Below are 13317 nucleotides of genomic sequence, written 5' to 3'. Positions count from 1 at the left end.
ATCAGGAGCGACAAGACCTATGCCTCACCGAGTAGGGATTCCACATCTACTCCATGGAAAAGAGCGTCCGAAAACTCTTGAAAAAATTGATGGGGATCCAACAGTCGGATCAAAACTTATGGCCCTTTTGAACCGGTACTCTTGTCCGGAGTGACGAGACCTCCGCCTCACCGAGTAGGGATTCCCCTTCTAGCGCAAAGAAAACAGCGTCCGGAAACTCCTGTAAAAATTTGAGGGAAATTCAACAGTTGGTTTAAAAGTTATTGCGCTTTCGAACCAGTACTTTTCTCTGGAGGGGCAAGCTTCCGCCTCACCGAGTAGCGATTCCATATCTACTCCAAAGAAAAGAGCGTCCGAAAACTCTTTTAAAAATTGATCGGGAACCAATGGTCGGATAAAAGCTTATTGCCCTTTCGAATCGCTACTCTGGTCTGAAGCAACGAGACCTCTGCCTCACCGAGTAGGGATTCCACATCTACTCCAAGGAAAACAGCGTCCGGAAACTCCTGTAAACATTTGAGGGCGATCCAACGGTGGGATCAAAAGTTATAGCGCTTTCGAATCGATACTCTGGTCTGGAGCGACAACACCTCGGCCTCATCGAGTAGCGATTTCCAAGGAAAAGGACGTCCGAAAATTCTTCTAAAAATTGATTGGGATCCGACTGGCGGATCAAAGATTATGGGCCTTTCGAACCGGTACTCTTGTCCGGAGCGACGAGACCTCCGCCTGACCGAGTAGGGATTCCCTTTCTACTCCAAGGAAAACAGCGTCCGGGAACTCCTGTAAAAATTTGAGCGAGATCGAACGGTGGGATCAAAAGTTATGGCCTTTTCGAACCGGTACTCTTGTTCGGAGCGACGAGACCTCCGCCTCACCGAGTAGGGATTCCCCTTCTAGCGCAAAGAAAACAGCGTCCGGAAACTCCTGTAAAAATTTGAGGGAAATTCAACAGTTGGTTTAAAAGTTATTGCGCTTTCGAACCAGTACTTTTCTCTGGAGGGGCAAGCTTCCGCCTCACCGAGTAGCGATTCCATATCTACTCCAAAGAAAAGAGCGTCCGAAAACTCTTTTAAAAATTGATCGGGAACCAATGGTCGGATAAAAGCTTATTGCCCTTTCGAATCGCTACTCTGGTCTGAAGCAACGAGACCTCCGCCTCACCGAGTAGGGATTCCACATCTACTCCAAGGAAAACAGCGTCCGGAAACTCCTGTAAACATTTGAGGGCGATCCAACGGTGGGATCAAAAGTTATAGCGCTTTCGAATCGATACTCTGGTCTGGAGCGACAACACCTCAGCCTCATCGAGTAGCGATTTCCAAGGAAAAGGACGTCCGAAAATTCTTCTAAAAATTGATTGGGATCCGACTGGCGGATCAAAGATTATGGACCTTTCGAACCGGTACTCTTGTCCGGAGCGACGAGACCTCCGCCTGACCGAGTAGGGATTCCCTTTCTACTCCAAGGAAAACAGTGTCCAGGAACTCCTGTAAAAATTTGAGCGAGATCGAACGGTGGGATCAAAAGTTATGGCCTTTTCGAACCGGTACTCTTGTTCGGAGCGACGAGACCTCCGCCTCACCGAGTAGGGATTCCACATCTACTCCAAGGAAAACAGCGTCCGGAAACTCCTGTAAACATTTGAGGGCGATCCAACGGTGGGATCAAAAGTTATAGCGCTTTCGAATCGATACTCTGGTCTAGAGCGACAACACCTCGGCCTCATCGAGTAGCGATTCCACATCTACTCCAAGGAAAAGGGCGTCCGAAAACTCTTCTAAAAACTGATGAGGATCTAACGGTCAGATTAAAACTTATAGCCCTTTGGAACTGGTACTCTTGTCTAGAGCGACGAGACCTTCGCCTGACTGAGTAGGGATTTCACATCTACTCCAAGGAAAACAGCGTCCGGGAACTCCTGTAAAAATTTGAGGGCGATGCAACAGTTGGATCAAAACTTATGGCCCTTTCGAACCGGTACTCTGATCAGGAGCGACTAGACCTATGCCTCACCGACTAGGGATTCCGCATCTACTCCATGGAAAAGAGCGTCCGAAAACTCTTCGAAAAATTGATGGGGATCCAACAGTCGAATCAAAACTTATAGCTCTTTCGAACCGGTACTCTCCTCTGGAGCGGCAAGCTTTCGCCTCACCGAGTAGCGATTCCATATCTACTCCAAGGAAAAGAGCGTCCGAAAACTCATCTAAAAATTGATCGGGATCCAATGGTCGGATCAAAGCTTATTGCCCTTTCGAACCGGTACTTTTGTCCGGAGCTACGAGACCTCCGCCTCACCGAGTAGGGATTCCATATCTACTCCAAGGAAAACAGCGTCCGGAAACTCGTGTAAACATTTAAGGGCGATCCAACGGTGGGATCAAAAGTTATAGCGCTTTCGAACCGCTACTCTGGTCTGAAGCAACAAGACCTCCGCCTCACCGAGCAGTGATTCCACATCTCCTCTAAGGAATAGGGCGTCCGAAAACTCTTCTAAAAATTGATGCGGATCTAACGGTCGGATCAAAACTTATGGCCCTTTCGAACGGGTACTCTTGTTTGGAGCGACGAGACCTCCGCCTGGCTAAGTAGGGATTCCACATCTACTCCAAGCAAAACAGCGTCCGGGAACTCCTGTAAAAGTTTGAGGGAGATCCAACGGTGGGATCAAAAGTTATGGCCTTTTCGAACCTTTACTCTTGTTCGGAGCGACGAGACCTCCGCCTCATCGAGTAGGGATTCCACATCTACTTCAAGGAAAACAGCGTCCGAAAACTCCTGTAAAAATTTGAGGGAGATTCAACAGTTGGATAAAATTTATGGAGCTTTCGAACCGGTACCCTCGTTCGGAGCGACGAGATCTCCTTCTCATCGAGTAGCAATTCCACATCTACTCCATGGAAAAAAGCATCCGAAAACTTTTCTAAAAATTGATGGGAATCCAACGATCGGATCAAAAGTTATGGCCCTTTTGAACCGGTACTCTTGTCCGGAGCGACGAGACCTCCGCCTTACCGAGTAGGGATTCCACATCTACTTCAAGGAAAACAGCGTCCGAAATCTTTTCTAAAAATTGATGGGGATCCAACCGTCGGATCGAAGCTTATGGACCTTTCAAACTAGTACTCTTGTCTGGAACGACGAGACCTCCGCCTCACCGAGTAGGGATTCCACATCTACCCAAAGGAAACAGCGTCCGGAAACTCCTGTAAAACTTTGAGGGCGATCCAACTGTGGGATCAAAAGTTATACCGCTTTCGAATCGATACTCTGGTCCGGAGCGACGAGATCTCCACCTCATCGAGCAGCGATTCCACATCTACTTCAAGGAAAAGAGCGTCCGAAAACTCTTCTAAAAATTGATGGGGATCCAACGGTCGGATCGAAGCTTATGGACCTTTCAAACCGGTACTCTTGTCCGGAACGACGAGACCTCCGCCTCACCGAGTAGGGATTCCACATCTACCCAAAGGAAAACAGCGTCCGGGAACTCCTGTAAAAATTTGTGGGAGATCCAACTGTGAGATCAAAAGTTATAGCGCTTTCGAATCGATACTCTGGTCTACAGCAACAACACCTCGGCCTCACCGAGTAGCGATTCCACATCTACTCCAAGGAAAAGAGCGTCTGAAAACTCTTCTAAAAATTGATGGGGATCCAACGGTCGGATCGAAGCTTATGGGCCTTTCGAACCGGTACTCTTGTCCGGAACGACGAGACCTTCGCCTTACCGAGTAGGGATTCCACATCTACCCAAAAGAAAACAGCGTCCGAAAACTCTTGTAAAAATTTGAGGGTGATCCAACTGTGGGATTAAAATTTATGGCGCTTTCGAATCGATACTGTGGTCTGGAGCAACAACACCTCGGCCTCATCGAGTAGCGATTCCACATCTACTCTAAGGAAAAGGGCGTCCGGAAACTCTTTTAAAAATTGATGCGGATCTAACGGTCGGATCAAAACTTATGGCCCTTTCAAACTGGTACTCTTGTTTGGAGCGATGAGACCTCCGCCTGACTGAGTAGGGATTCCACATCTACTCCAAGCAAAACAGCGTCCGGGAACTCCTGTAAAAATTTAAGGGAGATCCATCGGTGGGATCAAAAGTTATGGCCTTTTGGAACCGGTACTTTTGTTCGGAGCGACAATACCTCCGCCTCACCGAGTAGGGATTCCACATCTACCCAAAGGAAAACAGCGTCCGGAAACTCCTGTAAAAATTTAAGGGCGATCCAACTGTGGGATCAAAAGTTATGGCGCTTTCGAATCGATACTCTGGTGTGGAGCAACAACATCTCAGCCTCATCGAGTAGCGATTCCACATCTACTCCAAGGAAAAGGGCGTCCGAAAACTCTTCTAAAAATTGATGCGGATCTAACGGTCGGATCAAAACTTATGGCCCTTTCGAACTGGTACTCTTGTTTGGAGCGACGAGACCTCCGCCTGACTGAGTAGGGATTCCACATCTACTCCAAGCAAAACAGCGTCCGGGAACTCCTGTAAAAGTTTGAGGGAGATCCAACGGTGGGATCAAAAGTTATGGCCTTTTCGAACCTTTACTCTAGTTCGGAGCGACAAGACCTCCGCCTCATCGAGTAGGGATTCCACATCTACTTCAAGGAAAACAGCGTCCGGAAACTCCTGTAAAAATTTGAGGAAGATTCAACAGTTGGATCAAAAGTTATGGCGCTTTCGAACCGGTACCCTCGTTCGGAGCGACAAGATCTCCGCCTCATCGAGTAGCGATTCCACATCTACTCCAAAGAAAATAGCGTCCGAAATCTCTTCTAAAAATTGATGGGGATCCAACGGTCGGATCAAAAGTTATGGCCCTTTTGAACCGGTACTCTTGTCCGGAGCGACGAGACCTCCGCCTCACCTAGTAGGGATTCCCCTTCTACTCCAAGGAAAACAGTGTCTGGAAACTCCTGTAAAAATTTGAGGGCGATCCAACTGTGGGATCAAAAGTTATAGTGTTTTGAATCGGTACTATGGTCTGGAGCGACAACACCTCGACCTCATCGAGTAGGTATTCCACATCTACTCCAAGGAAAAGGGCATTCGAAAACTCTTCTAAAAATTGATGCGGATCTAACGGTCGGATCAAAACTTATGGCCCTTTTGAACTGGTCCTCTTGTTTGGAGCGACGAGTCCTCCGCCTTACCGAGTAGGGATTCCACATCTACTCCAAGCAAAACAGCGTCCGGGAACTCCTGTAAAAATTTGAGGGAGATTCAACTGTGGGATCAAAAGTTATAGCGCTTTCGAATCGATACTCTGGTCTGGAGCAACAACACCTCGGCCTCACCGAGTAGCGATTCCACATCTACTCCAAGGAAAAGAGCGTCTGAAAACTCTTCTAAAAATTGATGAGGATCCAACGATCGGATTGAAGCTTATGGGCCTTTCGAACCGGTACTCTTGTTTGGAACGACGAGACCTCTGCCTCACCGAATAGGGATTCGACATCTACCCAAAGGAAAACAGCATCCGGAAACTACTGTAAAAAATTGAGGGCGATCCAACTGTGGGATCAAAAGTTATAGCGCTTTCGAATCGATACTCTGGTCTGGAGCAACAACACCTTTGCCTCTATGAGTAGCGATTCCACATCTACTCCAAGGAAAAGGGCGTCCGAAAACTCTTCTAAAAATTGATGCGGATCTAACGGTCGGATCAAAACTTATGGCCCTTTTGAACGGGTACTCTTGTTCGGAGCGACGAGACCTCTGCCTGACTGAGTAGGGATTCCACATCTACTCCAAGCGAAACAACGTCCGGGAACTCCTGTAAAAATTTGAGGGAGATCCAATGGTTGGATCAAAAGTTATGACCTTTTCGAACCGGTACTCTTGTTCGGAGCGACGACACCTCCGCCTCACCGAGTAGGGATTCCACATCTACCCAAAGGAAAACAGCGTCTGGAAACTCCTGTAAAAATTTGAGGGCGATCCAACTGTGGGATCAAAAGTTATAGCGCATTCGAATCGATACTCTGGTCTGGAGCAACAACACCTCAGCCTCAATGAGTAGCGATTCCACATCTACTCCAAGGAAAAGGGCGTCCGAAAACTCTTCTAAAAATTGATGCGGATCTAACGGTCGGATCAAAACTTATGGCCCTTTCGAACTGGTACTCTTGTTTGGAGCGACGAGACCTCCGCCTGACTGAGTAGGGATTCCACATCTACTCCAAGCAAAACAGCGTCCGGGAACTCTTGTAAAAGTTTAAGGGAGATCCAACGGTGGGATCAAAAGTTATGGCCTTTTCGAACCTTTACTCTAGTTCGGAGCGACAAGACCTCCGCCTCATCGAGTAGGGATTCCACATCTACTTCAACGAAAACAGCGTCCGGAAACTCCTGTAAAAATTTGAGGAAGATTCAACAGTTGGATCAAAAGTTATGGCGCTTTCAAACCGGTACCCTCGTTCGGAGCGACAAGATCTCCGCCTCATCGAGTAGCAATTCCACATCTACTCCAAAGAAAATAGCGTCCGAAATCTCTTCTAAAAATTGATGGGGATCCAACGGTCGGATCAAAAGTTATGGCCCTTTTGAACCGGTACTCTTGTCCGGAGCGACGAGACCTCCGCCTCACCGAGTAGGGATTCCCCTTCTACTCCAAGGAAAACAGTGTCTGGAAACTCCTGTAAAAATTTGAGGGCGATCCAACTGTGGGATCAAAAGTTATAGTGTTTTGAATCGGTACTATGGTCTGGAGCGACAACACCTCGACCTCATCGAGTAGCTATTCCACATCTACTCCAAGGAAAAGGGCGTTCGAAAACTCTTCTAAAAATTGATGCGGATCTAACGGTCGGATCAAAACTTATGGCCCTTTTGAACTGGTCCTCTTGTTTGGAGCGACGAGTCCTCCGCCTTACCGAGTAGGGATTCCACATCTACTCCAAGCAAAACAGCGTCCGGGAACTCCTGTAAAAATTTGAGGGAGATTCAACTGTGGGATCAAAAGTTATAGCGCTTTCGAATCGATACTCTGGTCTGGAGCAATAACACCTCGGCCTCACCGAGTAGCGATTCCACATCTACTCCAAGGAAAAGAGCGTCTGAAAACTCTTCTAAAAATTGATGAGGATCCAACGATCGGATTGAAGCTTATGGGCCTTTCGAACCGGTACTCTTGTTTGGAACGACGAGACCTCCGCCTCACCGAATAGGGATTCGACATCTACCCAAAGGAAAACAGCATCCGGAAACTACTGTAAAAAATTGAGGGCGATCCAACTGTGGGATCAAAAGTTATAGCGCTTTCGAATCGATACTCTGGTCTGGAGCAACAACACCTTTGCCTCTATGAGTAGCGATTCCACATCTACTCCAAGGAAAAGGGCGTCCGAAAACTCTTCTAAAAATTGATGCGGATCTAACGGTCGGATCAAAACTTATGGCCCTTTTGAACGGGTACTCTTGTTCGGAGCGACGAGACCTCTGCCTGACTGAGTAGGGATTCCACATCTACTCCAAGCGAAACAACGTCCGGGAACTCCTGTAAAAATTTGAGGGAGATCCAATGGTTGGATCAAAAGTTATGACCTTTTCGAACCGGTACTCTTGTTCGGAGCGACGACACCTCCGCCTCACCGAGTAGGGATTCCACATCTACCCAAAGGAAAACAGCGTCTGGAAACTCCTGTAAAAATTTGAGGGCGATCCAACTGTGGGATCAAAAGTTATAGCGCTTTCGAATCGATACTCTGGTCTGGAGCAACAACACCTCAGCCTCAATGAGTAGCGATTCCACATCTACTCCAAGGAAAAGGGCGTCCGAAAACTCTTTTAAAAATTGATGCGGATTTAACGGTCGGATCAAAACTTATGGCCCTTAGGAACGGGTACTCTTGTTCGGAGCGACGAGACCTCCGCCTGACTGAGTAGGAATTCCACATCTACTCAAAGCAAAACAGCGTCCGGGAACTCCTGTAAAAATTTGAGGGAGATACAATGGTGGGATCAAAAGTTATGGCCTTTTCGAACCGGTACTCTTGTTCGGAGCGACGAGACCTCCGCCTCACCGAGTAGGGATTTCACATCTACTTCAAGGAAAACAACGTCCGGAAACTGCTGTAAAAGTTTGAGGGAGATTCAACAGTTGGATCAAAAGTTGTGGCGCTTTCGAACCGTTACCCTCGTTCGGAGCGACGAGATCTCCTCCTCATCGAGTAGCGATTCCACATCTACTCCATGGAAAAGAGCGTCCTAAAACTCTTCTAAAAATTGATGGGGATCCAACGGTTGGATCAAAAGTTATGGCTCTTTTGAACCGGTACTCTTGTCCAGAGCGATGAGTTCTCCGCCTCACCGAGTAGGGATTCCCCTTTTACTCCAAGGAAAACAGCGTCCGGAAATTCCTGTAATAATTTGAGGGCAATCCAACTGTGGGATCAAAAGTTATAGCGTTTCCAATCGGTACTATGGTCTGGAGCGACAACACCTCGGCCTCATCGAGTAGCGATTCTACATCTACTCCAAGGAAAAGAGCGTCGGAAAACTCTTCTAAAAGTTGATGGGGATCCAACGGTCGGATCGAAGCTTATGGACCTTTCGAACGGGTACTCTTGTCCGGAACGACGAGACCTCCGCCTCACTGAGGAGGGATTCCACATCTACTCCAAGCGAAACAGCGTCCGGGAACTCCTGTAAAAATTTGAGGGAGATCCAATGGTTGGATCAAAAGTTATGACCTTTTCGAACCGGTACTCTTGTTCGGAGCGACGAGACCTCCGCCTCACCGAGTAGGGATTCCACATCTACCCAAAGGAAAACATCGTCCAGAAACTCATGTAAAAATTTGAGGGCGATCCAACTGTGGGATCAAAAGTTATAGCGCTTTCGAATCGATACTCTGGTCTGCAGCAACAACACCTCGGCCTCATGGAGTAGCGATTCCACATCTACTCCAAGGAAAAGGGCGTCCGAAAACTCTTCTAAAAATTGATGGGGATCTAACGGTCGGATCAAAACTTATGGCCCTTTCGAACGGGTACTCTTGTTTGTAGCGACGAGACCTCCGCCTGACTGAGTAGGGATTCCATATCTACTCCAAGCAAAACAGCGTCCGGGAACTCCTGTAAAAATTTGAGGGAGATTCAACAGTTGGATCAAAAGTTATGGCGGTTTCGAACCATTACCCTCGTTCGGAGCGACGAGATCTCCTCCTCATCGAGTAGCGATTCCACATCTACTCCATGGAAAAGAGCGTCCTAAAACTCTTCTAAAAATTGATGGGGATCCAACAGTTGGATCAAAAGTTATGGCTCTTTTGAACCGGTACTCTTGTCCAGAGCGATGAGTTCTCCGCCTCACCGAGTAGGGATTTCCCTTTTACTCCAAGGAAAACAGCGTCCGGGAACTCCTGCAAAAATTTGTGGGAGATCCAACTGTGGGATCAAAAGTTATAGCGCTTTCGAATCGATACTCTGGTCTGCAACAACAACACCTCGGCCTCACCGAGTAGCGATTCCACATCTACTCCAAGGAAAAGAGCGTCTGAAAACTCTTCTAAAAATTGATGAGGATCCAACGGTCGGATCGAAGCTTATGGGCCTTTCGAACCGGTACTCTTGTCCGGAACGACGAGACCTCCGCCTCACCGAGTAGGGATTCCACATCTACCCAAAGGAAAACAGCGTCCGGAAACTCCTGTAAAAATTTGAGGGCGATCCAACTGTGGGATCAAAAGTTATAGCGCTTTCGAATCGATACTCTGGTGTGGAGCAACAACACCTCGGCCTCATAGAGTAGCGATTCCACATCTACTCCAAGGAAAAGGGCGTCCGAAAACTCTTCTAAAAATTGATGCGGATCTAACGGTCGGATCAAAACTTATGGCCCTCTCGAACGGGTACTCTTGTGTGGAGAGACGAGACCTCCGCCTGACTGAGTAGGGATTCCACATCTACTTCATGCAAAACAGCGTCCGGGAACTCCTGTAAAAACTTGAGGGAGATCCAACGGTGGGATTAAAAGTTATGGCCTTTTCGAACCGGTACTCTTGTCCAGAGCGACGAGACCTCCGCCTCACCGAGTAGGGATTCCCCTTCTACTCCAAGGAAAACAGCGTCCGGAAACTCCTGTAAAAATTTGAGGGAGATTCAACAGTTGGATCAAAAGTTATGGCGGTTTCGAACCGATACCCTCGTTCAGAGCGACGAGATCTCCTCCTCATCGAGTAGTGATACCACATCTACTCCATGGAAAAGAGCGTCCTAAAACTCTTCTAAAAATTGATGGGGATCCAACGGTGGGATCAAAAGTTATGGCCCTTTTGAACCGGTACTCTTGTCCGGAGCGACGAGACCTCCGCCTCACCGAGTAGGGATTCCTCTTCTATTCCAAGGAAAACAGCGTCCGGAAACTCCTGTAATAATTTGAGGGCAATCCAACTGTGGGATCAAAAGTTATAGCGTTTCCAATCGGTACTATGGTCTGGAGCGACAACACCTCGGCCTCATCGAGTAGCGATTCTACATCTACTCCAAGGAAAAGAGCGTCCGAAAACTCTTCTAAAAATTGATGTGGATCTAACGGTCGGATCAAAACTTATGACCCTTTTGAACTGGTCCTCTTGTTTGGAGAGACGAGACCTCCGCCTTACGGAGTAGGGATTCCACATCTACTCCAAGAAAAACAGCGTCCGGGAACTCCTGTAAAAATTTGAGGGAGATCCAACTGTGGAATCAAAAGTTATAACGCTTTCGAATCGATACTCTGGTCTGGAGCAACAACACCTCGGCCTCACCGAGTAGCGATTCCACAACTACTCTAAGGAAAAGAGCGTCGGAAAACTCTTCTAAAAATTGATGGGGATCCAACGGTCGGATCGAAGGTTATGGGACTTTCGAACCGGTACACTTGTCCGGAATGACGAGACCTCCGCCTCACCGAGTAGGGATTCCATATCTACCCAAAGGAAAACAGCATCCGGAAACTCTTGTAAAAAATTGAGGGCGATCCAACTGTGGGATCAAAAGTTATACCGTTTTCGAATCGATACTCTAGTCTAGAGCAACCACACCTCGGCCTCATGGAGTAGCGATTCCACATCTACTCCAAGGAAAAGGGCGTCCGAAAACTCTTCTAAAAATTGATGCGGATCTAACAGTCGGATCAAAACTTATGGCCCTTGCGAACGGGTACTCTTGTTTGGAGCGACGAGACCTCCGCCTTACTGAGTAGGGATTCCACATCTACTCCAAGCAAAACAGCGTGCGGGAACTCCTGTAAAAATTTGAGGGAGATCCAACGGTGGGATCAAAAGTTATGGCCCTTTCGAACCGGTACTCTTGTTCGGAGCGACGAGACCTCCGCCTCACCGAGTAGGGATTCCACATCTACTACAAGGAAAATAGCGTCCGGAAACTCCTGTCAAAATTTGAGGGAGATTCAACAGTTGGATCAAAAGTTATGGCGCTTTCGAACCGGTACCCTCGTTTGGAGCGACGAGATCTCCTCCTCATCGAGTAGCGATTCCACATCTACTCCATGGAAAAGAGCATCCTAAAACTCTTCTAAAAATTGATGGGGATCCAACGGTAGGATCAAAAGTTATGGCCCTTTTGAACCGGTACTCTTGTCCAGAGCGACGAGACCTCCGCCTCACCGAGTAGGGATTCCCCTTCTACTCCAAGAAAAACAGCATCCGGAAACTCCTGTAAAAATTTGAGGGAGATTCAACAGTTGGATCAAAAGTTATTGCGCTTTCGAACCGGTACTCTCCTCTGGAGCGGCTAGCCTCCGCCTCACCGAGTAGGGATTCCCCTTCTACTCCAAGCAAAACAACGTTCGGAAACTCCTGTAAAAATTTGAATGCGATCCAACTGTGGGATCAAAAGTTATAGCGTTTCGAATCGGTACTATGGTCTGGAGCGACAACACCTCGGTCTCATCGAGTAGCGATTCCACATCTACTCCAAGGAAAAGGACGTCCGAAAACTCTTATAAAAATTAATGTGGATCTAACGGTCGGTTCAAAACTTATGACCCTTTTGAACTGCACCTCTTGTTTGGAGCGACGAGACCTCCGCCTTACTGAGTAGGGATTCCACATCTACTCCAAGCAAAACAGCGTCCGGGAGCTCCTGCAAAAATTTGAGGGAGATCCAACTATGGGATCAAAAGTTATAGCACTTTCGAATCGATACTCTGGTCTGGAGCAACAACACCTCGGCCTCACCGAGTAGCGATTCCACATCTACTCCAAGGAAAAGAGCGTCCTAAAACTCTTCTAAAAATTGATGCGGATCCAACGGTCGGATCAAAGGTTATGGGCCTTTCGAACCGGTACTCTTGTCCGGAACGACGAGACCTCCGCCTCACCGAGTAGGGATTCCACATCTACCCAAAGGAAAACAGCGTCCGGGAGCTCCTGTAAAAATTTGAGGGCAATCCAACTGTGGGATCAAAAGTTATAGCGCTTTCGAATCAATACTCTGGTCTGGAGCAACAACACCTCGGCCTCATGGAGTAGCGATTCCACATCTACTCCAAGGAAAAGAGCGTCTGAAAACTCTTCTAAATATTGTTGGGGATTGCTTGACCGCTTTTTATGTTCGGCTTGTTTTAACTCGCAAGTGCACGAGTGTGCGATGTAGCAATTAACTCGGTAAGATCGAGGTCATATCCACAGAGAGCTAGATCTGGAAATTAAGCTAGGTAACAAAACAAAACTCAAGAGAAATTAAATTAACAATAACTTGGTTGAAAATGATTGATGGATTTGTTTTCAAAGATGAAAAAGTGTAAATAGATTTTAAATGACAAGAAAAAGTAAGTCTTGGTCCAAATCAATTTTAATGGTGATGTATTGGTGATTCCTTTAACATATATAAGATAACTCAACCTAATATCAACGATGGTGATATTAGATTGGAAGATATTACAATGAAGTTTAAAAGGATGAAGATTGATTATTGCTTAAGAATGTACAAGTATTTTCATATTAAGTAAGACATTGAATCAAGCAATCTCTATACCAAAACTAAGGTTTGTGCATAAAAATTCAAGATTATAACATTACCTAAATGATTTCTAAAATTTCTTTGCAATAATAAACATTCATGAAGAAAATGAAAAGATAGACATTAAGATTCATTCATATCTTAAAGAACTCACCTCAACCACCATCATCCTTGATTTGGATCCAAGAAGAAGATTAGCCAACCATGATTAGATATAATAACACTTCAATAAACATAAAATGACTTGAATCAAACTGAAATAATGAGTTTTACAAGCTAAAGAACCGAAATCTATAAAGAAGAACACAACACAATTTCAGTAAAAATTCGGAC

The sequence above is a fragment of the Populus nigra genome, chromosome 8, assembly GCF_951802175.1.
Source record: "Populus nigra chromosome 8, ddPopNigr1.1, whole genome shotgun sequence".
Lineage (NCBI taxonomy): Eukaryota > Viridiplantae > Streptophyta > Magnoliopsida > Malpighiales > Salicaceae > Populus > Populus nigra.
This window is presented reverse-complemented; position numbering follows the sequence as displayed.